This window comes from Brassica napus, chromosome A7 (genome assembly GCF_020379485.1).
Source record: "Brassica napus cultivar Da-Ae chromosome A7, Da-Ae, whole genome shotgun sequence".
Taxonomy (NCBI): domain Eukaryota; kingdom Viridiplantae; phylum Streptophyta; class Magnoliopsida; order Brassicales; family Brassicaceae; genus Brassica; species Brassica napus.
The window spans coordinates 20,849,962-20,865,344 of record NC_063440.1 but is presented as its reverse complement, the minus strand read 5'-3'; the positions used below and the strand labels follow the sequence as shown (position 1 = coordinate 20,865,344).

At 30.1% G+C, this 15,383-nt stretch overlaps 1 pseudogene; it reads right to left on the bottom strand.

Moving 5' to 3' along the window:
* Positions 1–426: 426 nt before the first annotated feature.
* Positions 427–2,242, bottom strand: LOC106357048 (annotated as a pseudogene).
* Positions 2,243–15,383: the final 13,141 nt, after the last annotated feature.

Here is a 15,383-nt window from a genome sequence, read left to right as displayed (position 1 = left end):
ACGCTAATTCGAGATTACTCTTCTTCTTTTTTGCAACCCTGAAGTGGAAATTTCTATTTTTTTCTTTTTTATTTGTTCGAAAATATCATTTATGTTTTTAGAGTCATTAACCCAAGGTTTGTAGATTCAAGGCAAGTCCAGAAATTTTAGAGTATAGATAATTTAATAAAATTTTGTTTTAGACAATTTAGAATTTTATGTATATTAATTCTTACATTTTTAGGAGCCAAGACCAAGTTATGTTTGTAGTGTAGCGATAGTGGTGTAATCTTTATCATAACACATTGAAGAAAACCACTATACCACATACTTAACTGTGTTTTATCGCACATACTAATTGACCTACATGATCACTTTTTGGCTTATAGACCTACATGAGAAGTTCCATTCCAGCCAAACAAAAAACTAGACCACATACTAATTGTGTTTTGTATTCCAATTTCTGACGATTGTTTACTTTTAAAATATTAGACCCCCAGAAAGAAAACAAAGAACAGATTGATCAAAAAAAAAAGAACAGATAGAGACTTCGTTCCATAACATTAAAACTGAAAATGCAGAATGAGAGAATAAAAATAAAATATTTACAAGTTAAAACTTTCTCAAATAACCAATTACACAACTTGGTCTACACAGGGCTAGCATCGCCGGAGCGAAGGTGATCCGACGAACGTTCACCGATGTTGTTGCTTGATGAACGTTCACCAATATTCTTATTCTTTCCAGTAAACAACCGATCAAACGGTGATTTCATCGCTAGAAGCAAACCACCCTTGGGTGTAGCAGCACGCACCTGATCACCACTGCCACATGGAGACGTATTGATCGAACATGTCCGGTACGGAGGTGTTATGGAGAATGGTCTACGGTCTAACCGGCCATCTTGGTCATCAAACCGTTCATAGTAGAAATAGTTTCGATCAGTCTCTAGTCCACCGGTTCTGTACCCTCTAGCTGAACTCATCACCTGAGGTAACTCTACGTGGCTTTTCGAAAGGCTTGGGTTCACGAGCTTATTGTGAATGTTTTCCGGTAACCTAAGCGTGAACCGGTCAAGATTCTCTGCATGTTGACCGGGCGAGTCAGAATTGGTAAAAATACCGGCTAAATTCCATCCGGTAGACAGAGACCTACGTGGCCTACTCTGGTTACCGGTCAACGCCACCGAGTCAATTAGCCTCACATCCGGAGAACTCAAGACCATAGTGCGGTTACCGGTTAAATCAGAACCGGGAGCATTATCGGCTAAACCGGGTATCTGGACAGAAACAACAGATTCACCCGGTACAGGGACGAGATCGGCGCGGCAGAGAGGACATGTGGCGTGAGACCGGAGCCAAGCGTCTACACAACCAGGATGGAACACGTGGCAACATTTAGGAAGCAAACGCAGCGTTTCATCGTCTTCGAACTCGTTTAAGCAAACAGGACACTCAAGGGCTTCTTTGCCAATCTTGAGCGTCTTCACCGTTGAGTATCGGAACGTCGGAAATGTCTCCACGACCGACGCGTCGAGTCCACGAGCCTGTGGACGGCTCAGGGAAAGCCAGTTGCCGCCGACGTCGAGGGGGTGGTTGTTGCTGCCCATGCATCGTTCAAGACACCTACGGATATAGATGGAGAAAAACCCGAGAGCGAAGAAGACGCTGACCAGGACGATCATGAGTATTGCCATGGTTGGGTCGAATCGAGAGCTTTCTCCATACATATCCGAACCGTTGTGAGTTTCAGCTGAAACTTGGCCTGAGAAGAGCACGAGAAAGAGAAGTAGCCGTAGACTCGAACCATGGTGACCAATGATTGAACGGCTGAGGATGATTCTTCTTCGGGTGTTCATGAGGACCAAGCTTTACCCGGTTTGGCTCTCTGGTCCATGCAACGCTCTTATGTTTTTTTGGGGAAGGACAGAAATATTTATTGATGTGATGATCAAAGGAAATGGTATGATAAGATATCATAATTAAAAAGGAGAGGAACAATAAGAGAAACTGCGATTTGGGGTTGCTCAATGGCTACAAAGGGCCTTTGTGGTTGGTAGGTTGACTCTGAAGGTTTAACAATGGCTCTATTTAGAAGATGTTTGCATCATAACTAATTAATATGTTAGATGTAACATTTTCGTATAAAGTATATGTTATGATTGTGATTTTTCCATCAATAAGTTGGGATGTAATTATCAATGGAGCAACCGGTTAGTGCAAATATGACCAAGATTTGTTAACGTTCCGGTTGTCCAAATGTGTCCGGTTTGTAATTGTGTAATTTTTATTTTCCACAGTATTTCAGGCTTATTCCACTTTCAAGCAAATGTTTTTGTTTCGGATTTTATAATTTAACACGAACAATATGAGTGAAATAAACTTGTTTTAATGTCGGTAATCCATCCACATCAAATTTCAAATCATAACTTTATTTCTTACAAATATTTTGATGTATCATAGAATCTCAATGGTAACCTCTAGAAAAAACCAGTGGCCGTGTGAGATGGTGGTTCTTTGGTCAAATATGATTTTAAAACTTCAGCATATGCATTTTGCACTATGGGTTTATAACGCAATCACTCACGAAAGTTTCACGTTACTAACAAAATAAAATATGTCATCTCTAATTTGGCTTTGCATCGTGCTTCATCCCATGTGGTCATCACGTCGTTATCCAATTATAGGTTATGTATGCAATAACTCTATTGGATCCGTGCTCTTGTTGATTGTCTTAAGAAAATAGAAAGGTTGTAGAGCCTCAATCTAATCATATCGATGGATAATGATTGGATCAGAGAGGTGGTGACTTTGAATATGGGTGACATAATATTATAAGGATAAGATGAGTATAGTTTTGAGGAAAATGTGAATATATACTATTAAAATGCTCTATTTGGATTAGTTAATTAAACTACATATAATACCGTCCAAGGTCGTTTTCAGTTTTTTTTTCTATAACAAAATTGTATTACTAATTTTTAATATTATCTTCTTGACTAAATTGTTATGTATAAATCATGTGATTTCATGTGATTTTGTATTTTCTTGTTTAAGTTGTAATATAGTATATTATATATATATATATATATATATACATGTCTGCTAATCTTCTTTTGACTTAGAACTCGATTTGTTTAAAGCAGAAAGAATGGATGTGAGTGCGGCTATTAATTTTGTGAAAGATGATAGTTATTAATTTATTATAAGTGTCACCAAAAGGTTTATATGCTTCCTATACATGTGAAAGCCAAAAATGTTTCATAAAAATATTTTTGACTGGTTCATAAAAAATGATTACTAATTTCATTATCTAATTAATACATGTATTGAACATATTATAAAAACCTGTATACTAATTCCACCACCGCAAACACTATTTAGCAAGATGTTAGAGCATAAAACATTATAAAAACATGTATAAATAATTTCTGATTGATTTCATACAAATATCATCGCGAACTTGGTGGCTTTTGTTCTGATCAAACGAGAGATTGTTACTCAGATAATCTTAGAAAGTTACACAATTACTAAAACACCTCTTTTAAAAATTACTAAACCTTCTGAAGTTTTTTTTTTTAAGACTAAACCTTCTCAAGTTATCGGTTATAATTGCTTCATAGTTCTCAAACTGTTTTATACGAGAAATAATAATTCTGTCATATATAATTGCTGAAAAAGATCCATATTATTCCTAATATTTCTGTAATATTGAACAAAACGAAGATCAATATATGTTTGTCCACCATCAAATCATTGGGCTTCATGGATTTATATTAATAGCATGTGATGACTGCTGAGGTTAGTCATTTATTTTAGCCCAAACATATGTACTGTTGTGATCTGGTATATATATTGACACATTAACATCCAGTTATCTCCACCCAATGTTTTATATTCTTTAAGACAAAAAGTTACGAACATAAACACATGATTCGAACAAGTACAGTCCTTGAGTTGGAATTTCAGGTTGCGAGATTTACGCTTAAGCCACATGCTAATCTCGCAGATTTATTTAAAAACGTAGATTAGGGTGTGTGTTTCCAGGGTGCTTAGTTGTAACCTATGCCTTTGTGTTAATAAATTTATCACCGCAAATATATATTTTGGATATTCTGAATTTAATAACTACAAATTGCAACATCATGCATTTTCGTGCGTATTACATGTCCAGGGTAGCTATTAAACATCATCACAAAACGTGCATATTTGTCTTAACTGACTTTTCCAAAAAATAATAATCTTATTTCAATTTCTAACCCTACTAGTTTTCTGGACCCTAATGTGTTGAAAGTATATTTTTTAAATATGATGTGATAGAGATTATTTGAGATACGGACCATCTATCCATTTTCACATGACATGATTATATTATTGATTATATATCTGATTGCTTGTTAATTATTTTCTTATTAGATAATTTTTAAAGATGACGAAAAAGCACGATATTATCAAGAAGATCAAAATTAATAAACTAGAGAATTATCTCAACAACCAAGAAAGCACTATAGGATTGTTGTAGTTCATGTGTTATCTGCAATTTTAAAATGTAAATATCTCGTTATGTATTCTAATATTCTCACATTTTATAGATCAAGTTATAAATACCCAGCAAATTTGGTAATCTTCAAGATCTGTAGAATAAATCTTTTCATAATTTTCCTTTTATAATATCAAAACTGTAGACGAGATTTTAAAATTGAATCGCCGTTCACTAGTCAAACAATGTGCGTAGAATGATCTGGATACATGCACGTGTTTTCTTTGTTCCCCTGGAGAACCTAATCGTAACTTATTAATTTTGACCTTCTTTATTCTAGACTTCTATTAGTTTCTGAACTTTCGACGCAAATGTTTTTGTTTTGCATCCACGTTGAAATCCAGTTTTCATCTTCGATATCGACGATATGTTGGCTTTATTTTCATGAAGACCTTAATGTATTTGCAGGGTGTGACTTAATTTGTTTTGGAGAAACATTTGCATTAAAATATATACTAGATAAAGTTCAAAGTAAAATCTAGTTTAATTTGTAGTGTATTTATGTGTTATAAGAGAGAACACATCCATATTAGAGTATTTGTATAATGTATAGCTAGGACTATTTTGTCTATCGGGAAATTCGCATAAAAAACCATTCAACTAAAAATTTGACGAAATAAAGCCTTAATTTTAATTCTGTTAACGTCGGTCAGTTTTCGTCACGGTATTTTAGACGGATGATGACATACATTAACCTAAAATTTTATGAAATCCCTATTCCAATAAACCCCACTAAGTTTTTTGTTCAATCATAGTTTAATTCAAGTTGAACACGAATCTGATAAAATTGCATAAAGACAATCTTTATTAACATAAAACTATCACACTATTCAAGAAAAAACATCTTCGTTCTAAGTAAAGAATAGTATATAAATATTAAATTGCATACCATCAGAACCCTAAAACCGTATGGAATGTCTTGCGGGAAATTAAAGTCATTATCGACATTTTAAAGATTATTGAGCAAATAGAAAAACGATTTATATATTGAGTATTCAGTGTTTGATATTCACGCTGTCGGGCTGAATCAACTGGTTTTGCGTATATTATACTAAAATAAGTTGTACGGATGGAGTATATATGAACAAAACATTTATTTTACATTTTAAATTTCATCACTATTCTGTCAAATTGAGTATTACTACTACTAACCAATAACTAACGTATTATACTGAAAACACCAAATACTGAAACATTTTTGAAATAAACAAGAGAAGACATCAATCTTTGGAAACCACTGTCCAGTACTACATAATAAGTTAATAAACCCATTTAAATAAAAACCATTTGTTTATGAAGAATAGATTCATCATGGATTTGATCAAGTGTAGGTATCATCTAGCTAGATGGGAAACAAAGACATTGGAAATGGAACTCCTGCAGAAAGCTACTCAACTTTTTTGATCGGAAATAGAGAGAGAGAGCTTCGGATTGTGTTATTAGGAAGTCACTCGGGAAAAGAGAAGCCAATGTTGGAGACTATTATTATGAGAGAAAGAGAGAGGAAGAGTGTTGTGACTTGTGAGGCACTCACATAGTCAAATTGCTCACTCTCCTCTCATTCTTGTTTCAAATTTACTTCTCTTTTTTCCGACAAATGGAAAAATCTAAGAAATTAAATTTTCGATTCAAATCAGTGAGAGAAAAAGAAAGTTGGTAAAATAGTAACGGCTTATTAATGATGTGGCTACCAATCGACTTTTTTTTTTGAAAAAATCACCAATCGACTTAAAACGGTTAAAAACTGGATGTTGAGATTATTTACTACTTGAATCGAAAAGACTACTTTGCATACATCTGTATATTGTTAATGTGTCATGTTATATGGACTGGATAGTAGTAGAGGGTGAATTGTCAAAATTAAGAACCAGTCTAACTTGGAAGAAAAACCAACCCGATTGGTTCCTAGTTGAAACCGATCTAAATATCTATATGCTTCGAGCTAGTTTTGTCTTTTCTCATTTCCGTTTAAAACATTACTTTTATTTTTTAAGTTTATTAACAGTTTTAGTGAATATTTCATTTACTTAATTAATAATTTGAGCATCTGAGATAAAATATTTTGAATAACTATTATTTTAAAATATTCTTTTCAAATCTTATATTTCACAATATTGTTATAATATTTAAGGTAATTTAATATTTTGAATAAAGATTGTTTGTGGCAAATAAAAATTTATTGTTAAAATATTAATAAATAAAAAGAAACATACATTCAATAAAATTTCTAGGAAATTTTCCAAATTTCAAAAAAAAAAATCACATGTAAAAAAGTTGATTTTTAAAAAAAAATTATTGAATTCATGATTTTTTTACATGTTACGACTAGAGTTTTATATCTAGTGTACACGAATAGGTTAGGGTTTCAAGTTTTCACCGGTTCGTGTACACTAGATCATTTTTTTAAAAAAAATTGCTCATGTATATTAAAAATAATCTAAAAATTAATATCAAGACCTTTTTAAAAAAAACATCCAATGAACTGAAAGTGTTATTATCTGCATGTTTGCTCCTTATTGTTATGTAAGTCATTGACGTTGTTGCAAAGTCTTGTAGAGATTTTTCAAAAAAAAAAGTCCTGTAGAGATATCATGTTAATGGTTAGAGTTTTGACGACCCTTGCAAAACTATCAAACGATTTTGCTGGGCTTTACAAATCGTTAAATCTTTTCCTATTAAGATATTTAGACCATTTCCAATTGGAAGTTTTTCAATCAGAACTCCTCTACTAAAATTAAAGAAATAAAAAAAAGAAATTAAGAGGGAGAGTGAAAAGATGTTTTAAAAACCTTTGTTTTAGAACAATTTCTAAACATTTTTCGTTCACATGTTATGGAACTAACATTTTAATGATTTAAAAAATATCAAATTTAATTGCACAACTAAAATATAAATATTTTTATTTTTTTAGCATCTTACATGATTTTAATGGTCGGAGATGGTCTTATATAGTTGGATGGTTTTGAAATTATGGTATCGTTTTATGTTCAAGAGAAGAAAACTATAGGTACACGGACTCAAAGGCGACAGCAGAATCATAGGTTATGATTTATTTTGAGATCTATCATTTTCCAAATAGGATTCTTTTGGTGAAATGATTTATTTTTTTCGCTGTGATCATTTTGCCGGGTCACATTAAAGATCTTTGTCCCTCGATTGGTTCAAGTGACGAACCAATTTTGTTACATAGCAAACCTAAGTCGTATAATAGACATCCAATTCTCACATGAAGTTCGATAAACAAGACTATAACATACAAAATAAGTTGGCTATATCTTCTTTAGTTTTTAGTTACACATGTCAACATCAGGAATAATTTGCTTAAACGTGACATGATAACACTAATAAAGCAATTACCCCACACGCCGACCGAAATGTTATACTTATTGCTATCCGTGAATTTTGTTTTATGATTAATTTTGACCGTGTAATTGAAAAGCAAATGTGACTGTTAGTGTTAACTGTGGTCACTTTTAAATTCAGGTTTTTAATTTGAACATTTTAGATGAATTATTGCTATATTTATCTTTTCCAGAACATGAATAATTTGATAGCCTTGTAATTTTAATACAAAAGTCAGATTGTAAACTCGTAAAAAGTCTAAAATTCCACATTTATTTATTCTGCAGTTGAAAATAAAAATTCTGACATTCTAGACAGTAGATTTTTAAATTGGTATAACAGACTATTGGATAGCAAATTTTAAACTTTGACTGAAAGGTATATCTAGTGCAATTTTTATTAGTGAAAAATGTGTTACTCCTGATAACGCTATGAAACTGCCAATCAGGTGAAATTACATTTTCCTACATTTACTCTAATTACTATTCAATCAAAAGAAAACTTAGGGTCTGACTGGTTCAAACGCAGCGGTTGCGGCTGCGGATGTTTGCGGTTGCGGGTGATTGCGGTTTCTAGCGGTTTTAAGAGATTTGTACGACTGGTTCTGCGGTTAGAAATTGGTGCGTTTGCGGGATACTTATGACTGGTTAACTACCAAATACAGCAGCGGTTAAATAATAAATTAACAATATTTACATTTTATATAATTATAAAAATATCAAAAATCATAATATTATAATAAATATGTAAATTATATTTTCAAAGTTATAGTTTTAAATTTATAAAATTATACAAAATATTTTTATTTTAAAATTTTATAATATTAATTAAAATATAATAGATATATTTTAGTATTTTTATAATTTTATTTTAAAAAAGTTATTGCATATTTTTATTTTTGTATTTATATGGTTTTAAAAAAAAAGAAAAAAATTTATCCTTCCGCAACCGCCCGCAACCGCAAACGCTAGCTGGAACCAGCTTTTGATTTTAAGAGGTTCGAAGCGGTTTGAAGCGATTTGTAGCGGTTTATATGATTGTTTCGAAACGCTGTCAACCGCTACCAACCGCAAAAGCTGCGTTTACGGGTGGTACCGAGAAAACTAGTCAAGCTCTAACACTCATCGTTGCGCTACATTTTATGAAAGTAACACTCTTATTTCATTTTTTCTCCTTTTTCTATGTTATTTATTACTCTTATTTCCACTTTATTTATTATTCTCATTAACTCCAAAAGTTCCTAATCAAACTCTAAACGGTAGATTATTGGATTGAACACCAAACTTAAAGCTGTATATTTTTATCAATTCTTCTTCTCTTTGCCATCTTATCAGTTTATCCCATCCGTCAGTAGAACAGCCCAGCTCTTCATCATTCCATTTTTTTTTTACGTGGCTTAACTCAGTTTATCATAAGTTCCTCTAAAGGCATCTCTAACTTTTCTCTATATTTATCTGCATATAATAGCATTTAGAAGTAAAATTATTCTAACCAATTTTTATTTATTTAGAAAGAAAGAAATAACATTTTTCTATTTTTATTCTATTTTTAAAAATTGCTATTTTGAAAAAATACATGAAAGAAAAATCTCACATCCTTTATAGAAAATTTCTGTTTTAGAGAAAAAAGATAGCAAAATACATTAAAATAGTCTAATGTCTAATTCACCTAAAACAGTGGTGGATGAAGATGTAGGAGAAGATCACGAGTCCACCAACTAAAAAATGCATGCAAAACTCGATATATATACAACCAGTGCCGGGTTAAGTAAGAGGATAACAATATATTTGTCCAGGGTCCATTTAAATTCATGTAAATCTAGTGATATAAAGGACTCATATATTTACACAATATTTTAAAAGTATAATACTCTAAGTTCTTTTATATTTCAAAATACAAACTAATTAATAAATTTAGATAAGTTGTTTTATATTCTTTTGATAATAAAATTATATTTAGTTAATTGTAGGACCTAAAAATATTTTTGCTCAAGAGTTTTTCCTATTGTTAAGTCGGACATGGATACAGCCTAAAACTTATGCAAAATGAAAGTAAAATGTATATGCTTTAAATCTGAATGATGCGGTATGAAATCAAAATCAACAAAAACATGAATAATAAAACAAATAAAATCCCAAATATCAATAACATGTTCCTTAGTGCCCTGGTAAAGTTAGATTACATTAAAAGACAGCATCCTACTATATAAAAGTTACTAATTTTGAGGCTTCTTAGAAGTGTCACATAGGACAAAATATTCTTCACCAATCAAACTGCCACGTCATCGCGAATGTTTAGATGATGGGTCTCGAACCATCCAAACCCATCAAAATAGTCAGCCCATTGTATAACTTATAGCTTCTTTTTCTTTAGTCTACTCGCCTCAGACGTCTCCAACGACTCCAAAACTGTTCGTCTACCCAACTTCATCGGTGTAACTCCTACGACTACAACAATGGCACTTCAATGCTCCATTATAACTCATCAAGTGAAGACTCTTTGTACCTCTCCACATCACTCCTCTCAATCTCTTGTCCAGTTCCTTAAATTTGATTTGTCACAAAAAGTCAGTGCATCAGATAGTTTTTGAAATTCAAATAATATTAGGTGTTTTCCTGCACCATGTGCAGCATAAATCCTACTATATAAAAGTTACTAATTTTGAGGCTTCTTAGAAGTGCCACATAGGACAAAATATTCTTCACCAATCAAACTGCCACGTCATCGCGAATGTTTAGATGATGGGTCTCGAACCATCCAAACCCATCAAAATAGTCAGCCCATTGTATAACTTATAGCTTCTTTTTCTTTAGTCTACTCGCCTCAGACGTCTCCAACGACTCCAAAACTGTTCGTCTACCCAACTTCATCGGTGTAACTCCTACGACTACAACAATGGCACTTCAATGCTCCATTATAACTCATCAAGTGAAGACTCTTTGTACCTCTCCACATCACTCCTCTCAATCTCTTGTCCAGTTCCTTAAATTTGATTTGTCACAAAAAGTCAGTGCATCAGATAGTTTTTGAAATTCAAATAATATTAGGTGTTTTTCTGCACCATGTGCAGCATAAATTTTTTAAAAGTTAAATTATATTTAAAATGAAATTTATTAATATTATATATTTTATTATTTTTGACTAATATTTAATATAAAATTGATTATTTTTGCGACTATAATGTTTGCTATTGTGATCAACACCTTTTTACAGTACTCTGTCTGTATCTTTTTTTATTAGTCATCTTCCTGTTCTTTTTTTTTTGGTAAAATTATTAAAAAAAAGAAGACTGAAGCTAAAATTAATCTTTTTGTTCTTGATCATTCACGTTATCTTCAAAGTCAATAACATGGCCAACGTAAATGATCGACGTTGAGATTTCAGCTTTTCTGATTTTTACTATTTTAATGTTTCAATATAATTTAAATATTCTCTTTGTTTTATAATATAATGGTTTAAAAGTATTTTTTGTTTCACTATATAATTTTTTTTTATATTTTTTTTTGGTAGGGAAATTGTTTTTATATTTCAATGTAACTTTATATTTATTGGATATTGTGTGGCCAATTAAATTATGTAAATTACTGTGTAATTGATTAAATTTATATATTAAATGACAGTTTTCTAAAGCAATAACTTTTAAATATTACAGATTTTAATTAAAAATGATTACATTTTGAAACAGATAGAGTAATCTATAAACTAACTCTATATAGATATGAGGACAAAATTGTAAAGAGGTCTCATCTTGAATTTCTCTCATTCTATGCATTCCTAATTGGGAGGAGATAATCAACATCTAATTTTATGTTACTCTCAGTATATTAGAAATGGTCGAACCGTAAACCAATTAAGGATGATGTAAGGAAGACATAAAGATGTATTTCCAGTTATCACAAATATAGAATCAACTGACAACAACTTAATTATGTCCAGCGTAGGACAACATAGAAGAGTTTCCATACCTTCTAATATTATAATATCTCACTATATTAGTGGTTAAATAAGTTTTCTCTAGCACAAATACTCACTCCATTCTTAGAGTTTAAACTTTTCTATCTCATGATATTAGTAATTTGATCCAAAAAAGAAGAAACGGTCGAACTGTACGTATAATTAGAAAAAGAAAACAAACAAAAATCAACCGACGACTTAAGGTATATGAAACAAAATTTGGAAATATCAATTCTCTGCAATTAAAGAATAATGCGATAAAATTGTAAAAATACAAAATAAAACAAAAAAATACACAGAAAAAAGATTTAGGAAAATAAAATCATAATATAATTTCCTTAATTGATAGTGCTTAGCTACACTAAAAAGTCTAAATTTACAACATACACAGTTTTATTTACATCTTTAAACCTATTATCTAATTAAAATGATTTTAAAAAAAGTGCCAGCACGAAGAGTTAAAAAATATACTATAAAATATAATACATAACGTTAAAAATACATTATCACTGATCACTAAAAAAATCATGTTAGTAGTAATAAAAATGAAATGACAACACATTTATTAAAACCATAGAACGACACGCAATAAGGTGTTATTAAATATACAAATTACAAATTAAATATGCTCAACGCAAACACACATAAAAATGAGACATCATATTTGGATATATTTAAATAAATAATTTTAAATATATTATATTCTTGATAATTTTAAAATTACTTAAAAAGAAACTAAATTATTAAAAAATTAATATACAAATAAAACTAAAGCAATATTTTGTAACGTCAAAATAATAAATGAATAAAAAATATAGTATTTTAATAAAATAGATTTTAGATTTTAAAGACTTCTAATTCATGTAATATTACAAAATTCAAAATTTGTTTATTACAATTAATATTTTACATTAGATATATTAAAATAATATTCTAGATCGATATTCAATTGTCAGTTTTCAACTATTACACGTAAAAAAATATTGTTAAGTACGCTTTTTTTTTTTGAAAAAGAGGTTTATATTTTAAGTAGGTTATTGGAATACTTTTTCTTTTCGTAAATTTATTCGAGATGAGATTCCGATCTTTTAAACTAAGATAATTTGTGTTCTATACATAATTATATATTTTTTACATAACTCTAAAATTTTGGACTTGAGTCTTCATATTTTATTAGTTAATTGTGTTGCATATAATAGAAATATTTACTTCAAACTAAAAATATAAAAAAAATAATTTTAAAAATTAGTTATATATAATTTAATATAGAAAAATTCACATACAAATAAAAATGATAAATGTAACAAATTTAAATATATTATCCGCGCGTAGCGCGGAGAAAGGATCTAGTATGATGTAAAATATATAGATAAATTGAAGAGTAAATTAGCTAAATATACTAACAAAGGTGGGATATCATTGAATGGGGGAAAATAGTAATGTTGGGAGGAAGAAAATTGGAGGGATATAGGGTATGGAATGCAAATAGGGAAAAAATGGTATATAGGGAGTACAAATTCTCTAAATTGAAATACCATACATCTAAATGAAAAACGACATTTTTTTATTCAACTAATCTCAAATATCGTATTAAGTAGTTCTTTTAAGCACACTAATTTTGAGATTCAAACTCTTAACATTAAAAACAGAATCAAAAGAAATAAGATTCACACATGATATATAATCAAACACCTGAAACTAAATACAAATGTAAACCAAAAACTTATAGAGTAAAGTTGTTTGCACGAAACGCAAACAAACCCTAGTACTCGTTATAATTGTGTGTTATCCAAAGTGAGTTCTTATTGTTGTTGATGCTCTAATTATTAAATAAATAATTTTGTTTTCCTTTAACTTGTTTTGCCTATTTTTCTTTGTTTTTTTTTTTTGAAAAGGTCGTATTTTTCTTTGTTTGTACCTTAAAGTTACACATACTCGTTTAAAACATTTATTCTCATTTTGTAGATAAACTTCCAAAACAATAACAAATTGTCTGAAGACTTGTATAAATTTCTTTTTCATATTATATAGCATATGTATATCCTATTTTCTATAATGTACTTTTCTGCTATATTGCTTCTCATAGAAAAACGTTTTAAATCCGCCTATATATAGTTTGTACAGTGAGAAACTATATCATTATGCTATATATATATAGCGTATTAAGAGTATCTTCATCCATATTTCATATTTTACTTTATAATAGATTTGAAAACAGAGTAATATTTTTTTGTTTGTTAATTATTCTGTTTCGTTCCATTTTATAGTAAAATATAGAATGGAGTTAAAATACTCTAATGGCCACAAAAATAGTTGGCCATAATGAATGTTCAAAAAAAAAGGTGCCTATATGCGTAGACAGAGCCACACATCCATATACGACGATTCTTATATCATTTTTAACTGTCCAAAATATAACAACAATGTTTTCTCTTGGAAAATAACCCTAATATATTATGTAACTATTATGACTTTTCATTATGAATAATGCTATTCTCATTGTTACTGTAACATTTGTGGCTACATGTTCATGTATTAATAAATTTATGTTTATACTCTTTGTTTAAAATAAATATCCACCATATTATCTCAGCATAATGTTCAAATTTAAATTTAGGTGATATAACGTCTAAAGTGTTTTATAACACTACCAAGAACGGTTGGTAGTCACTTTGCCTCGATTTCTTTTCCTTTTTAGCAGACTTTGATAGTAAAATGTCACTTTGTAATGTTAAAAAATGTCACTTTGTTTACATATACACTTTTTATCTTCGGAAGTTTTTCTTTTTATAATTTGTGAGAATAGTATAAACAAAAATCTCAACATGTAATTATATTTGTTTGATAGACAAAATTAACATGGATCATACTCACGGAAAACAAATATATCATTAACAAGCATAATCATGATAAAAAAAATCTATTATATTATACCGAAATTTTTATAAACTTATTACGTTTACTTTGTGTAAATTGTATTCTTTGAAATCTTAAAGAATCGTGACAGATAATTTTTCAGAAAATTCTCATATACAAATATTGTAAACAATTGTCACAAAACTATATATATTTATTTTAAGTTGTTAGGACTAATTAAAATTCGTAAATATATAATACAATTTAATATACATATGTCTTGGGTTGAAAACGAATGTTTACTCTATAGATATCCAGATCCAGTAGTTGTAGCTATTTAAAGGAAATAAGCTTTCGGACCCATGCATGATATTTTATGTTTCTCACGGTTATTCATTACGGGTTATGTGATAAACGATACGATTTCATAAAAAGAATAAATCAGCTAGCGGTCATTGTCACCGCACGATTCGCGAAAATATACTCGTATAAATAAGCCTTTCATTACGAACCTTTAAAGCTTTGCCGTCGGCTGATACATAGAAACAAAGAAAAACATTTGACATTAAGCTCACTATCTCTGAATATATAGAATAGAAGCCCCAAGTATTAATTGAACACCTAAAAGGTGGCATACGAAATGATAATGGGGATTATCAACCCAAAAATCCCCAAATTGCGCGACTAATTTGATTATAACGACTCACATGATA